This window comes from Leucoraja erinacea, chromosome 33 (genome assembly GCF_028641065.1).
Source record: "Leucoraja erinacea ecotype New England chromosome 33, Leri_hhj_1, whole genome shotgun sequence".
NCBI lineage: Eukaryota > Metazoa > Chordata > Chondrichthyes > Rajiformes > Rajidae > Leucoraja > Leucoraja erinaceus.
The window spans coordinates 21,434,662-21,450,307 of record NC_073409.1 but is presented as its reverse complement, the minus strand read 5'-3'; the positions used below and the strand labels follow the sequence as shown (position 1 = coordinate 21,450,307).

Here is a 15,646-nt window from a genome sequence, read left to right as displayed (position 1 = left end):
GCAACATCTCTGGAGAGAAGGAATGGGTGATATTTTGGGGGTAGGGGGGAGGGGGGGGGGGGGGGAGGGGGGGGGGGAGGGGGAGGGGGAGAGGGGTGGGGGGTGGGAGAGGTGGAAGAACAATGACAATGGGGAGGAAGGGGGGAACTAAGGGAGGAGCCGGCCTATTTGTAACTTTGTCAGGGCCGTGGGTGGGCGCTATTTGTATACGTTGGGTTTGCAGCAAATAATTTCACTGTGCCTTGTCACATGTGACAATAAAGTATTCCATCCCATTCAGTACATTAGACATTGACCCAGTGGGAACAAACATCCTTTCCTCTTAACAAAATGGCAGAAAAACTCAGTTCAAATGGACAGCTTTTCCATGAGGTAAACATTTTATCTCTGTGTTTCACACTGCGTATTTTCACAGAATGATAGTCAGTGCACATAAAAAACAGTGCCCTGGTGTTCCACCAAGAAACATCAATACCCCATTTAGGTCTCCAATATTGTAGGGCTCGCTAGTGAGCAAAAGCAGTTTAACACTGATGACTGATAACACTGCAGCCTCTTCCATGTGGCTGAGGATGGTCCTTTGAATGTCATGGCATTTCTATAGTTGACAGTTATTCAATAGGCTCTTGGCTGAAACAGTTTGATTCAATGGCTCCCGATAAGTGCAACTGATGGAGTTCAATGCTTGTTACTGAGCTCCAACCACAGTCCACAAGCTCCCACATTAGCAGATCTGATGGATGCAAGAATCACTACGTCTGTGTAAACCACGGGGAATTGCTTGATGGTTAATGTACTTCATCATTACAATGTGTAGACGATCAAACATTCACGGGACTTCCAATTCCTTCCAACTCATAGTCCTCTACTTTATTTACGATATTGTTTTTATAAATAGTCATAGAGTGATATAGATTGGAAAGAGATCCTTTGGCCCAACTTGTCCATACAGGCCAACATATATATCCCAGCTACACTAGTCCCACCTGCCTGCATTTGGTCCAGATTCCTCAATACCTGTCCTATCCATGTACCTGTCCAACTGTTTCTTAAAAGTTGTGCTAGTCCCTGCCTCAACTACCTCCTCTGGCAGCTCGTTCCATACACCCACCACCCTTTGGGTGAAAAAGTATTCTACAGATCCAGCATAGTTCCTCTTATCTACATTTCCTCTATCCATCTTCAACCATTCTGTTCTGTTTTAACAATACTCATGTCAGTGCAGGTGTCCATTTACTATTTTCCTTCTCAGACCCAAATGCCCCATTCTGCACATCCACATCCACAGCCACATTGTGACCCTCTTGCCCTGAGGTCAAGGCCCATTGCTCTCTTCTCTGCACTTACATCGTTCAATCATGGCCTGCATGTTCGAGAACTCATTAGTGGGTTCCAGAGCCCACAGGCCAGCAAATACAAACCTCAACCTTGATGTTGGCATCAGAATCATTGCGTGATGAGGAACCATTACCTCTACGTATACGGACATACAATAGAACGGTACAGCACAGGAGCAGGCCCTTCAGCCCACAATGTACATGTTAAACGTGATGCCCGATTAAACTAATCTCCTCTGCCTGCATATGATCCATATCCATCCATTCCCTGTATTTCCATATGCCTATCTAAGAGCCTCTTAAATCTCTGCCTCCAGCACCACCCCAGGCAACGGGTTCAAGGTGCTCACCATACAGCTTTCAAAGGTGCCCCTCTCATCTTAAGCTATGTCCAATTTAGAACGTGTGTTTACAAAGAAGGCATCATACTGGTAAAACTCCTCTGCACCCTCACTCACGTCTCCACATCCTTCCTGTAATGGAGTGACCAGAACTGTACGTAATTGCACACAACTACACACCAGCTGTACTCCACCAGGAGGCACGGCGGCACAGCGGTAGAGTTGCTGCCTTATGCCCCTGTCCCACTTAGGAAACCTGAATGGAAACCTCTGGGGACTTTGCATCCCATCCAAGGTTTCCGTGCAGTTCCCGGAGGTTGCAGGTGGTTGCCGGAGGTTGCAGGTAGTGGAAGCAGGTAGGGAGACTGGCAAAAACCTCCGGGAACCACATGGAAACCTTGGGTTGGGCACAAAGTCTCCAGAGATTTCCTAAGTGGGACAGGGGCATTACAGGATCAAGAGCTTCAAATCCCTGGGCGTGCACATCTTTGAAGATCTCTCCTGGTCCGAGAACACTAATGCAATTATCAAGAAAGCTCATCAGCGCCTCTACTTCCTGAGAAGATTACGGAGAGTCGGTTTGTCAAGGAAGACTCTCTCTAACTACTACAGGTGCACAGTCGAAAGCATGCTGACCGGTTGCATTGTGGCTTGGTTCAGCAATTTGAGCGCCCTGGAGAGGAAAAGACTACAAAAAGTAGTAAACACTGCCCAGTCCATCATCGGCTCTGACCTTCCTTCCATCGAGGGTATTTCATCCTGCAGTCGCTGCCTTAAAAAGGGAACTGGCAGTAACAACATCAAAGACCCCCCACAGCCATCAGGCTATTAAACCTGGCCCGCTCACAGGAAATGCTCATCTCCAGACTGCTACCTTCTCCATTCGTAGAAGGTACAGGAGCCTGAAGAAATAACTGCAACAACCAGGTTCAGATTAATAGCTACTTCCCCTTTTCTCTATTTTTCCATCAGGCTTCATTAAACCTGGCTCGGACACAAACTCTGATTATTAATAACCCATTTTAACTTCTTTTTCATTTTCTGTTATTTGCACTTTATCAGTTTATTTATTCAGGTGTGTATATATTTATATTATGGTATATAGACACACTGATCTGTTCTGTAGTAAATGCCTACTATGTTCTGTGTGCTGAAGCAAAGCAAGAATTTCATTGTCCTATACAGGGACACATGACAATAAACTCACTTAAACTTGAACATGATTACAGCACCAGAGACCAGGGTTTGATCACCATTATGGGTGCTGGGTGTACGGAGTTTGTACGTTCTCCCCGTGACTGTGTGAGTTTCCTCCGAGATCTTCGGTTTCCTCCCACACTCCAAAACGTCGCAGGTTTGTAGGTTGATTGGCTTGGTGTATGTGTAAATTGTATCTAGTGTGTGTAGGGTAGTGTTAGCGTGCGGGGATCGCTGGCCGGCGGGGACTCGGTGGGCTGAAGGGTCAGTTTCCGTGCTGTATCTCTAAACTAAACTAAACCAAATCTGAACCAGTGTTTAAGAAGGAACTGCAGATGCTGGAAAATCGAAGGTACACACAAAAGCTGGAGAAACTCAGCGGGTGCAGCAGCATCTATGGAGCGAAGGAAATAGGCAACGTTTCGTCCCGAAACCCTTCAGGTTTCGACCTGAAACGTTGCCTATTTCCTTTGGGTTTCGTCCCGAAATGTTGCCTATTTCCTTCGCTCCATAGATGCTGCTGCACCCGCTGAGTTTCTCCAGATCTGAACCAGAATATCCACAAGTCTATAGAATGTACACTCCTGCCCACTGATTGAAGCTAGTGTGCAATGTACTGTTAAAGATATTGCCCCCCGTAGAAAATTGTTTTTGAATTCATTGCTGACTTTATAGTCTTCCAGTTAGAGGTCATAAAAGCAGTCAAGTAATGCACTCAACATTATACATACAGCACACTGCTCAATATCGGCCCAAGTAGAATTAATTACTGCGGACCCCCTGCACTACGAATTATTTAAGTAACTCCCGGATTTGGTTACACAATGGGATAAGAGGGCACATACATATATTACATACCCTATAATTAATCTGTAGAAGCAACACCTGCACAGCTCATGCACTTAGGCACTGTTTTTAGCACATCGGGAGACAAAGTGATTGTGAAAAATCTACTTTCCCGTAATTGCTGGAGCATAAACTAAATAAAGTTGACTCTATTTTCGATCAATAGCTTAAAATAAATAGCTTAACCAGCATGAAGATTTATGTGAGCTGAGGAGTGTTAGGGAACAGTGGCTCAGTGGGGTGGTGTTAGGAGCCATGCAATGTAGTCACGTACCAGCTTACAGCCAGTGGTATGAATATTGATTTCTCCCACTTCAGGTAGCCCCAGCATTCCCTCTCCCTCTATCATTCCCCCAACCAAGTCGCACCAGCTTCTCATTTGCACCCAACAAACAGCTAACAATGGCCTGTTTCCTTACTTTGTTGCATATCTTTCATTCATTGTTCTTCATCTCTCCACATCACCATCTATATGTGACGTTCCCCTTCCCACTAGCCAGTCTGAAGAAGGGGCTCGACCCGAAATGTCACCCATTCCTTCCCTCCAGAGATGCTGCCTGATTTACTCCAGCGTTTTGCCTCTATCATCAGGACATCAAACCCTGGCTCAATGTTCCCCTCTCACTCATGGCCACCTCGACAAATATCAGAGGCCAAGCATCACTTCTAAACACAAATTTGAGGAACAACACTTCATATTTCCTTTGGGCACCTTTCTACCCAACGCTACGAATATTGAGTTTTCTAACTTCAAGTAACTCTTCACTCTCTCTCCCCCCCCCCCTCTCTCTCTCTCTCTCTCTCTCTCTCTCTCTCTCTCTCTCCATCCCTCCCCCCCCAACCTAGTTGTTGTACTAGTTTCACTGTCATCCTGTTAAGTTTCACTGTCTGCACAATTCATTAACACATAGCCCTCAGCCAACAATGGACCATTGTGGGCTCCACCTTTCCTTGATCATCATTACTTAGCGAGTATCTTTCATTCATTCATTCTATATCTCTATATCACCATCTATATCTCTCGTTTCCCTTTCCCCCTGACTCTCAGTCTGAAGAAGGGTCTCGACCCGAAACGTCACCTATTCCTTTTCTCCACAGATGCTGCCTGACCCGCTGAGTTACTCCAGCTTTTTATGTCTGGCTTCACTTCACTTCACTTCAGTGAGCCCAGATAACACAGAATAGTCAATCAATCAATCAGTGTGGGGGGGGGTTCTTTACTCTCGTGGTTCAGTAATATTCAGCACAGTCTCGATTCTTTGGGCGATCACATTCATGCCACTATTACCTTATAGATGAGGCTGGCGAAAGTGTTTTGGGAAACAAAAGTCATTTAGGAGGGAGGAATGAAGACCTCCCTCGAATGTTTTGGCAGGGAAGCAAACAAACTCGCTCTAAGTTCACAAACCCTTCCATCCACACGGCTTGATCTGTTTGTATTGGCACTTGTTGACGTGCATAATTACTAGTGATAGATCCATCCACTTACACACCGGTTACAGGGGAAAATCCGAGGATTCACTTTGGTATGTACGCACAAATGAGTGTGCAAACACACACACATGCACACACACACCCACATGCGTAGGTCTACATACGTATGTGTGTGTCTACACACACACACACACACATACATACACACATACACATAAACACACGCACACATGCACACACACACACACACACACACACACACACATACACACATGTGCACACACACATACACACACACACACACACACACATGCACACACACACACACACACATATACACACACACACACACACATACACACGTATACACATCTACACACACACACACACACACACACACATATATACACACACACACACATACACACACACACACACATGGACATGGACACACACACACATATATATGCACACACACACACACACACACACACACACACACACACACACACACACACACACACACACACACACACACACACACACACACACACACACACACACACACACACACACACACACACACAAACACACACACACACACACACCACTCACACAAACACCACACTCTCCACTCCCATCCCATCCACTTCCAGAAGAGCATTGTACTATTGCACTTGTGCCTGTACTGTACGCGGTGTCAGGCCAACCCTACCTCATCAGTGGTAGATTCACGGCCCCACTCCATCAATTATGTGTTAATTATTTATTACATAGGGCCAAAAATGACAGGTACCTACAGGGAAAATCATTTTAAAAATCAGGGCCGTAGAACTCAAAATGACTGTGAATGTTAATTAGATTTGAAAAAGCATACATATAATCATTAGATGAGAATATGTGTAAGCTCTTTACACATCAAGATGGATCAATATAATCACAACCAATTCTATCTATATGCTAATCGGACGAAATGGGTGCCGCAATCTATTCAAATGTCTGGCAGCAACAATTGGATATTGTTTGCCAGATCTACAACCCCATTGTTGCGTTGATTTATTAAACGTGCCCCACAAAACAAAATAAAACCATTTGGCAGTAACGCATGAGGTCGTGTTAGACACCATCGCCTCACCCAATGGCGACTAACACTTGTGTAGCAAGGATCTGCAAATCCTGGTTTAAACCGAAGATAGACACCAAAAGCTTGTGTAGCTCAGCGGGACAGGCAGCATCTCCGCTGCGTTACTCCAGCTTTTTGTGTCTATCTTCGGTGTCTAAAGGGCCTGTCCCACTTACGCGATATTTTCGGCAACTTGCCGGCACCCGTCATAGTCGCAGCAGGTCTCCAAATATATCCAACGTGTTAAAAATCCAGCGGCGGCCAGAACAAGGTACGACTTTGGGTGACTACTCACGACCGTGACATGTCACCAGGGTGTCGCCTGTATGGTCGTGAGTCGTCTCCTCAGTCGCCCAAAGAGTCGGAGCGTCTTTCTGGTCGCCGCTGGATTTTCAACTATGGCGGGTGCCGGCAGTCGCTGTAAAAGTCGCGTAAGTGGGACCGGCCCATAACACTTGCCAGGTTGTGGTGGATTCAAGAGTTGCATCAACAAATATAGATCCAGTGACTATGGACAATTGTGGTGAGCTATGGGCCCATTCCCTCGTATTGTTCTTGGATAATCTGGTTAATATCTGACGGGATGCTTTCAATAAACACTACGCATTCTCAGTATTTTCCTCCTGCTGTCGGATGCACCCATTGTTACAGGAACGTTAGGTTCCTGCTGTCTTTCCTGCTATTCTTCCCTTTTCCATCAGGCAAAAGGTATAGAAGTGTGAAAACGCCCACCTCCAGATTCAAGGCCAGTTTCTTCCCAACCAAAGATCCTGCAGCGAGCAAGAAAAAGACGTAGCACGGTCATGGGCAGATTCGTGGGTAATTTTCGGCCCCATTTCCGTAACCGGCTTCCGTCTCCGCACCGAAGATCCCGTCGCGGAGCAAAGAGACGGAAGTCGGTTACGGAAACAACCTCGTAAAAATAAAAGTTATTTGGTAAAAATGTTCTCCTCATTTTCAGAATTTTAATTTATTAACACAAACTGTTTCCCCGCAACGTTGATTACACTGCGAGTCGGGTCAGGTCGGGTCGGGTCGGGTTACTGAAATGGATGAAAAAAAGGCCCACGTTCCCTTCCGTTGCGTACTACACGTCAGCCCATTTCATTTAGCAGGAGTGGTCTATCTTGCTCCGCTATAGGATCTATGTTCACAATTGTTATCACACAACTGTATCATCCCACCACAACCAGAGAGCAGTAGTGGTGACCCTTGGGACTATCCTTGAGTGGACGTTGCTGGCTTTACCTTGCATTAAACGTTATTCCCTTATCATGTATCTATACACTGTAGACACCTCAATTGTAATCGTGTATTGTCTTTCTGTGGCTGGTTAGCGCGCAACAAAAGCTTTTCACTGTACCTCGGTACATGTGACAATAAAGCAAACTGAACTTCCTATCAGATTTGCTGTGGGGGAATCAATGGATGCGATGTCTGTGTACTGGAGAAACTTTAACGGGCAGGAGCAAGAGTGAAATAGTCCCAAAACAGTATGTGTTTAAGAAGGAACTGCAGATGCTGGAAAATCGAAGGTAGACAAAAGTGCTGGAGGAACTCAGCGGGTGCAGCAACATCTATGGAGCGAAGGAAATAGGCAACGTTTCTGGCCGAAACCCTTCGGGAAGGAAATAGGCAACGTTTCTGGCCGAAACCCAAAGGGTTTCGGCCCGAAACGTTGCCTATTTCCTTCGCTCCATAGATGCTGCTGCGCCCGCTGAGTTTCTCCAGCACCTTTGTCTACCCAAAACAATATGTGTTGGAGTCTGCGGAATATCAACCATAGTTTTATTTATTGATTGAAAGATATTGAATGGAAACAGGTCCTTCGGCCCATCGAGTCCATGCTGAACTTCAATGACCCTTTCACACTGTTTCTGTGTTATCACACTTTCACATCTGCTCGCTTCACACTAGAAGCCAATAACCAACACCCCCATACATCTTTAGCATATGGGAGGAAACTGATGCATCTGTTGGAACAGGGGAGCACAGTGGCACAGTTGCTGCCTTACACTGACAGAGACCCGGCTTCCATCCTGACTATGGTTGCCGTCTGTACAGAATTTGTACATTCTCCCTGTGATCATAGAAACATAGAAACATAGAAACATAGAAATTAGGTGCAGGAGTAGGCCATTCGGCCCTTCGAGCCTGCACCGCCATTCAATATGACCATGGCTGATCATCCAACTCAGTATCCCGTACCTGCCTTCTCTCCATACCCCCTGATCCCCTTAGCTACAAGGGCCACATCTAACTCCCTCTTAAATATAGCCAATGAACTGGCCTCAACTACCCTCTCTGGCAGAGAGTTCCAGAGATTCACCACTCTCTGTGTGAAAAAAGTTCTTCTCATCTCGGTTTTAAAGGATTTCCCCCTTATCCTTAAGCTGTGACCCCTTGTCCTGGACTTCCCCAACATCGGGAACAATCTTCCTGCATATAGCCTGTCCAACCCCTTAAGAATTTTGTAAGTTTCTATAAGATCCCCTCTCAATCTCCTAAATTCTAGAGAGTATAAACCAAGTCTATCCAGTCTTTCTTCATAAGACAGTTCTGACATCCCAGGAATCAGTCTGGTGAACCTTCTCTGCACTCCCTCTATGGCAATAATGTCCTTCCTCAGATTTGGAGACCAAAACTGTACGCAATACTCCAGGTGTGGTCTAACCAAGACCATGTATAACTGCAGTAGAACCTCCCTGCTCCTATACTCAAATCCTTTTGCAATGAAAGCCAACATACCATTCGCTTTCCTCACTGCCTGCTGCACCTGCATGCCTACCTTCAATGACTGGTGCACCATGACACCCAGGTCTCGCTGCATCTCCCCTTTTCGGCCACCATTTAGATAATAGTCTGCTTTCCTGTTTTTGCCACCAAAATGGATAACCTCACACTTATCCACATTATACTGCATCTGCCAATCATTTGCCCACTCACCCAGCCTATCCAAGTCATCTTGCAGTCTCCTAGCATCCTCCTCACAGCTAACACTGCCCCCAGCTTAGTGTCATCCGCAAACTTGGGAGATATTGCCTTCAATTCCCTCATCCAGATCATTAATATATATTGTAAATAGCTGGGGTCCCAGCACTGAGCCTTGCGGTACCCCACTAGTCACTGCCTGCCATTGTGAAAAGGACCTGTTTACTCCTACTCTCTTTGCTTCCTGTTTGCCAGACAGTTCTCTATCCACATCAATACTGAACCCCAATGCCATGTGCTTTAATTTGTATACTAATCTCTTATGCTGACTTTGTCCAATGATTTCACCACTTTCCAAATGATTCGTCAGACATGCTTTACCTTTCGTAAATCCATGCTGACTTTGTCCAATGATTTCACCACTTTCCAAATGTGCTGCTATCCCATCTTTAATAACTGACTCTAGCAGTTTCCCCACTACCGATGTTAGACTAACTGGTCTGTAATTCCCCATTTTCTCTCTCCCTCCCTTCTTAAAAAGTGGGGTTACGTTTGCTACCCGCCAATCCTCAGGAACTACTCCAGAATCTAAAGAGTTTTGAAAGATTATTACTAATGCATCCACTATTTCTGGTGCTACTTCCTTAAGTACTCTGGGATGCAGCCTATCTGGCCCTGGGGATTTATCAGCCTTTAATCCATTCAATTTACCCAACACCACTTCCCGGCTAACCTGGATTTCACTCAATTCCTCCAACTCCTTTGACCCGCGGTCCCCTGCTATTTCCGGCAGATTATTTATGTCTTCCTTAGTGAAGACGGAACCAAAGTAGTTATTCAATTGGTCCGCCATATCCTGGTTCCCCATGATCAACTCACCTGTTTCTGACTGCAAGGGACCTACATTTGTTTTAACTAATCTCTTTCTTTTCACATATCTATAAAAACTTTTGCAGTCAGTTTTTATGTTCCCTGCCAGTGTTCTTTCATAATCTATTTCATGATCACGTTGGTTTTCTCCAGGTGCTCTGGTTTCCTCCTTCTCATGCCCCTGTCCCACTCAGGAAACCTGAACGGAAACCTCTGGAGACTTTGTGCCCCACCCACGGTTTCCGCGCGGTTTCCTGGAGGTTTTTGTCAGTCTCCCTACCTCCTTCCACTACCTGCAACCTCCGGAAACCACCTGCAACCTCCGGGAACCGCACGGAAACCTTGGGTGGAACGCAAAGTCTCCAAAGGTTTCCGTTCAGGTTTTCTAAGTGGGAATTATACACATTACAAAGACGTACAGGTTTGTAGGTTAATTGGCTTTGATAAAAAATTGTAAGTTGTCTGTAGTGTGTAGTTAGTTTACGGGATGATCAACGATCAGCGTTGGCTCGAAAGGCCGATGGACCCACTGTATTTCCACGCTGTATGTCTCGTGAAAAATCGAATGAAACCCACAGGTTCACAGGGAGATTGTAAATAGGGTAGAGAGTCAGAGTCTTTTTCCCAGGATGGAAATGTAGAAGAATAGAGTGCACAGTTTTAATGTTAGAGGAGGAAAGTTGAAAACAGATACGGAAGGCAAATATTTTACACAGTGAGTGTTGAGGGCAGATACGATAGTGGCATTTAACAAACTGTTCTATAGGCTCATAGATATGTCGGGAATGTGGGAACAGGGATTATATGCAGGCAGATAAGAGTTGGGCTTGTCGTGTGTAGGAAGGAACTGCAGATGCTGATTTAAACCGAAAATAGGCACAAAATGCTGGAGTAACTCAGCGGGGCAGGCAGCTTCTCTGGATAGAAGGAGTGGGTGATGTTTTGTTATCGTTTTTGGCTCATATTGGAGGCTGAAAGGCCCTTCCTGTGCTGTACTTGTCCTATGTTCTTATCGTGCAAGCCCCACATAGACAGCACCCAAGGTCAAGATCAAAGCTGCCACTATGAGGCAGAGACTATACCCGCTGCGCCACCATGACAATTCACTGCTAGGGTGTCTCACTCAAAAACATCAGCATCCATTTCAGATGGTGATTACTCTTTACACATCTCCAGCAGGGCAGGCATCTCTCCCAGCTTCTGACCACACACATGGACGTCTGGTAAATTGGCCACCACCATCTACAGGCCTAACACATGCACAGTAGCACAGCCGGTAGAGTGGCTGCCTCACAGCACCAGAGACCCGGCTCCGATCCTGATCTCAGGTGCTGTCTGTGTGGGGGAGTTTGCACGTTCTCCCTGTGACCGCGTGGGTTTCCTTTGGGTGCTCCGGTTTCCTCCCACAACCCAAAGACGTGCGAGTTTGTAGATGAATCAGCCGTCTGTAAAAAATTCCCTTGTGTGTCGGGAGTGAATGTGAAAGGGGGAATAAGGTAGACCTAGTGTGAACAGGTAAACATTGGCCGGTGTGGACTCGGCACCGTTTCCATGCTGTATCTCTCTTGACCAAAACTAAAAACAAACCAAGAAATCTGCTCCACCAAGACAAGAGACTGCACAAACTTCAAGGAGCGACTTTAAGTCTCCTTGAAAAATAGAACATCCTGTCCACCTCAAGGGAATGTGGCCACTTAAACTGGAGAAGAATGTTTATGAAGGCATTGAGCACCTTGGGTCTCTACAGTGGGAGCAGCAACATTTTAGACTTGTGACTTTAGACTCACACAGAACAGTCACAGTTCCTCCGGGCCCACCGAGTCCACACTGGCAAACACTCACCCCGTACACTAACACTATCTTACACACCAGGGACTTCTTTTATTTTTACAACTTACCGGAGCCAATTAACCGGCAAACCTTAATGTCTATGGAGTGTGGGAGGAAACCAGAGCTCCCGGAGAAACCCACACAGGTCACGGGGAGAAGTGAGAATGTACAAACTCGTACAGACAGCACCAGTGGTCAGGATGGAACCCGGGTCACTGGCGCTGGGAGGCAGCAACTCTACCCGCTGCGCCACCGTGCCGCCCAAGGAGCAGACAAGCACCCATTCCAGTAACCACCTCCCGCCCCAGCTCAGAACAAATACTGTGATGAAATCCAACTGATTGGGAAATAACTGGAGGAATGGGATTGGTGGGACTGCTCTGACAGATAGTATAAATCTGATCGGCTGAATGGCCTCATTCTACACTGAAAGGATATATGAGCCACTCAGAGCCCACAGAACTGGAGTAATTCTCCATCCGAGGGAAATGCATTTTTTTTTTTTTTTTGCTTATTATTTGCTTAATAGACAAATATTTTGTTTTGTTCTCAAGTCTGTGGTGTTATATAATTTACTGATCAAGTAATGGTGGGGTTGCTAGGGAAAGATAAATCAGTCATCATTGAATGGCGAGTAGACTTGATGGGCAAAATGGTCTCATTTTTCACCTATGACATGAAATTAGGACAATAGGGGGGTTGCACGGAAGGTCACTGGGTCATAGGGCTCGACGCACGGAGCCGCTAAATCCAACTGGAAGACATCCGTCACTCCCGGTATATGTTATTAATGCTAGAAACGCGTACTTTCCTACCTGTTAAAAACCGCCAAAATGTTGAATTTTTGCGCTGAAAAAAATTGTGGGAGTCGGGGTAAGTGTGAGAGACATGTACCCAACTTTAGAATTCCAAACGTGAAGCGAAATGAAGGTATAGAGAAGCGAGAACTGAAGGGACTACAGCAGCTAAAGTGCTTGGTAAACATTGAAAATATTGGGAATTATTGCGTTTGCTCACTGCATTTCATCAAGAGGCATTATTTGTGTTTTTACTTGATTCCTTTGGTATCTAAAAATTCTCAGAAGTGATAAATCCGGCTGTAAATTTTTCTTCAGATGCGTTTTTATTCTGTATGTAAAAACCCACGAGAACCATCGGCGATTTAAAAAAATTACAGCCAGATTTATCACTTCTGAAACTTTTTAGATGCCAAAGGAATCAAGAAAAAATACAAATAATGCCTTACTTGATGAAATGCAGTGAGCAAACGGCCAATGTTCGCCAAGGACTCTGGCTGTTGTTGTCCCTTCAGCTCTCGTTTCTATCCACCGTCATTTCTCCTCACTTTTGGAATTGTGAAGTAGGATAAATGTCTCCCACGCTTATCCCGATTTCCATAATTATTTACAGCGCAAAAATGGACAATTCCAGCGGGTTTTAACGGGCCCGCTACGCTGGAAACAATGGTAAGTGCCTACCTGCAGTACATCGCGTGTACTCCACTTGGAGTAGCGTAGCAACAGTACGGGTCATGAGTCGTGACCTGACTGCCGTGAAACCTCCCTATAGGCATGTCCTTATAACTTATGATACTGGCAGACACAAAATGCTGGAGTAACTCAGCGGGTCAGGCAGCATCTCCGGATAGAAGGAATAGGTGACGATTCGGGTCGAGACCCAGTTCCTTCCTACACTTATAATTTATATCCGAGGTTAAAGCATTGGGTAGATTAAATGTACAGTGTTTGTTCTTTAGTTGGGAGTCAGAGTTGAAAGCGAGCAGTGTTACTGGACAGTGTGTTTTCCAGAGATGTTTAGACGAAGCGAAGGCGCGTTTGTTTATAGGCACCTTCATTCCCTGGAGACCAGTTTAAAACGTGTGTAGTCGGCTCCAGACCCAACCAGCGCTCGGTGCGCGGTGATATTGGCCGACGGTTGAGTGGTTTTTATTTACGAATGTTCCCGGAACACAGTAGGAGCAACACCGGGCGGTTACATTTAATCTAACTCTCAATTCATCGCCATTAGGCAATGTATTCATTTTCAAGGGAGCAGCGCTTGTTCACAGTACAGTGATTGCCATTATTTTGCCAGCATGACCTTGAGATGATTTTATATCAATTCGTGAACATGTACATTTAAAAGCAGAGCAAAGACAGAGTTTCCTTGCGTTTTGGTAACGCAACTGGTAAAGATATTTGGCTTGATTTTTGACTGGGAGGTATTTCTTTAAATATCCACCAGTGATCTCATTTTAGACGCAAAATGCTGGAGTAACCCAGCGGTACAGGCAGCATCTCCGGAGGAAAGGAATGGTTTGCGTTTCGGGCCGAGACCCGTCTCCAAAAGAGTCTGAAGAAGGATCTGAAGAAGGGTCTCGACCCGAAACGTCCCCCATTCCTTCTCTCCAGAGGTGCTGCCTGTCCCGTTGAGTTACTCCAGCATTTTGTGTCTATCTTCGGTTTAAACCAGGATCTGCAATTCCTTCCAACGCAGTGATCTCATTTTAGTCTTTGCCACCCGTTATTTACTAGTACATTCCCCTTGTGTAATACACTTGTTCTTTGTTGGCATTCCTCTGCCCATCACTACCGCTGCTCCCTCCCCCCCCCCCCCCCCCCCCCCCCCCCCCCCCCCCCCCCCCCCCCCCCGCCCCCCTCCTACCCCTGGCTACTCCCACAACCGCACACACGCTGTGCACCATCTTCGCCCAGGGCTTCCCGTCCATCATTATTTAACAATAAAGGGTCGGCCATTTAGGACTGAAATGCGGAAAAGCTTTTTCACCCAGAGTGTTGTGAATCTGTGCAATTCCCTGCCACAGAAGGCAGTGGAGGCCAATTAACTGCATGTTCCCGATGTTGGGGGAGTCCAGAAATGTTCCCGATGTTGGGGGAGTCCAGAACCAGGGGCACAGTTTAAGAATAAGGAGTAAGCCATTTAGAACGGAGACGAGGAAACACTTTTTTTCACAGAGAGTGGTGAGTCTGTGGAATTCTCTGCCTCAGAGGGCGGTGGAGGCCGGTTCTCTGGAGGCTTTCAAGAGAGAGTTAGATAGGGCTCTTAAAGATAGCGGAGTCAGGGGATATGGGGAGTAGGCAGGAACGGGGTGTGGATTGTGGATGATCAGCCATGATCACATTGAATGGCGGTGCTGGCTCTAAGGGCCGAATGGCCTACTCCTGCACTCATTGTCTATTGTCTATGTTTCAATTACTTGGTAATTATGAGACTCATAGAGTTCAATAATGATACAGCGTCGAAACAGGCCCTTCGGCCCAACTTGCCCACACCGGTCAACATGTCCCAGCTACACTAGTCCCACCTGCCCGCGTTTGGTCCATATCCCTCCAAACCTGTCCTGTCCATTGTTCAAAGAGAATATGTGAACGTGAATCGGTTGTGAATGCAGGAGAGAGTGCGTGCGTGAGCCAATATGATCATCTTTATACTAAATATGGCGGCATGTTGACTGGTCAGGCAGAGAGACCGAATGAAACGTTTCCACTTGGGTTAATGCTGGCCTTAGGGCATTGAGCCTAATCGTTCCACGTCTAGTCTTTGGAGCGGGAACATATTCAGCTCAATACTCTCAATGCTGGCGGATCAACTCCAGATTTAACTGATTCTCTCCCCACAGGCGCTGCCCGACCTGATGAGCATTGACAGCATCACCAAGTGGAGATCAGGCCCCAGAGCACCCGGAACACAGATAGATAGAGAGATAGAGATAGATA

At 46.1% G+C, this 15,646-nt stretch overlaps 1 protein-coding gene across 1 annotated transcript in view; it reads right to left on the bottom strand.

Moving 5' to 3' along the window:
• The window catches only part of LOC129712812 (NT-3 growth factor receptor-like), a 1,009,855-nt gene that overhangs the window by 989,465 nt on the left and 4,744 nt on the right, over positions 1–15,646 (bottom strand). The gene's annotated exons all lie outside the window — the stretch shown is intronic.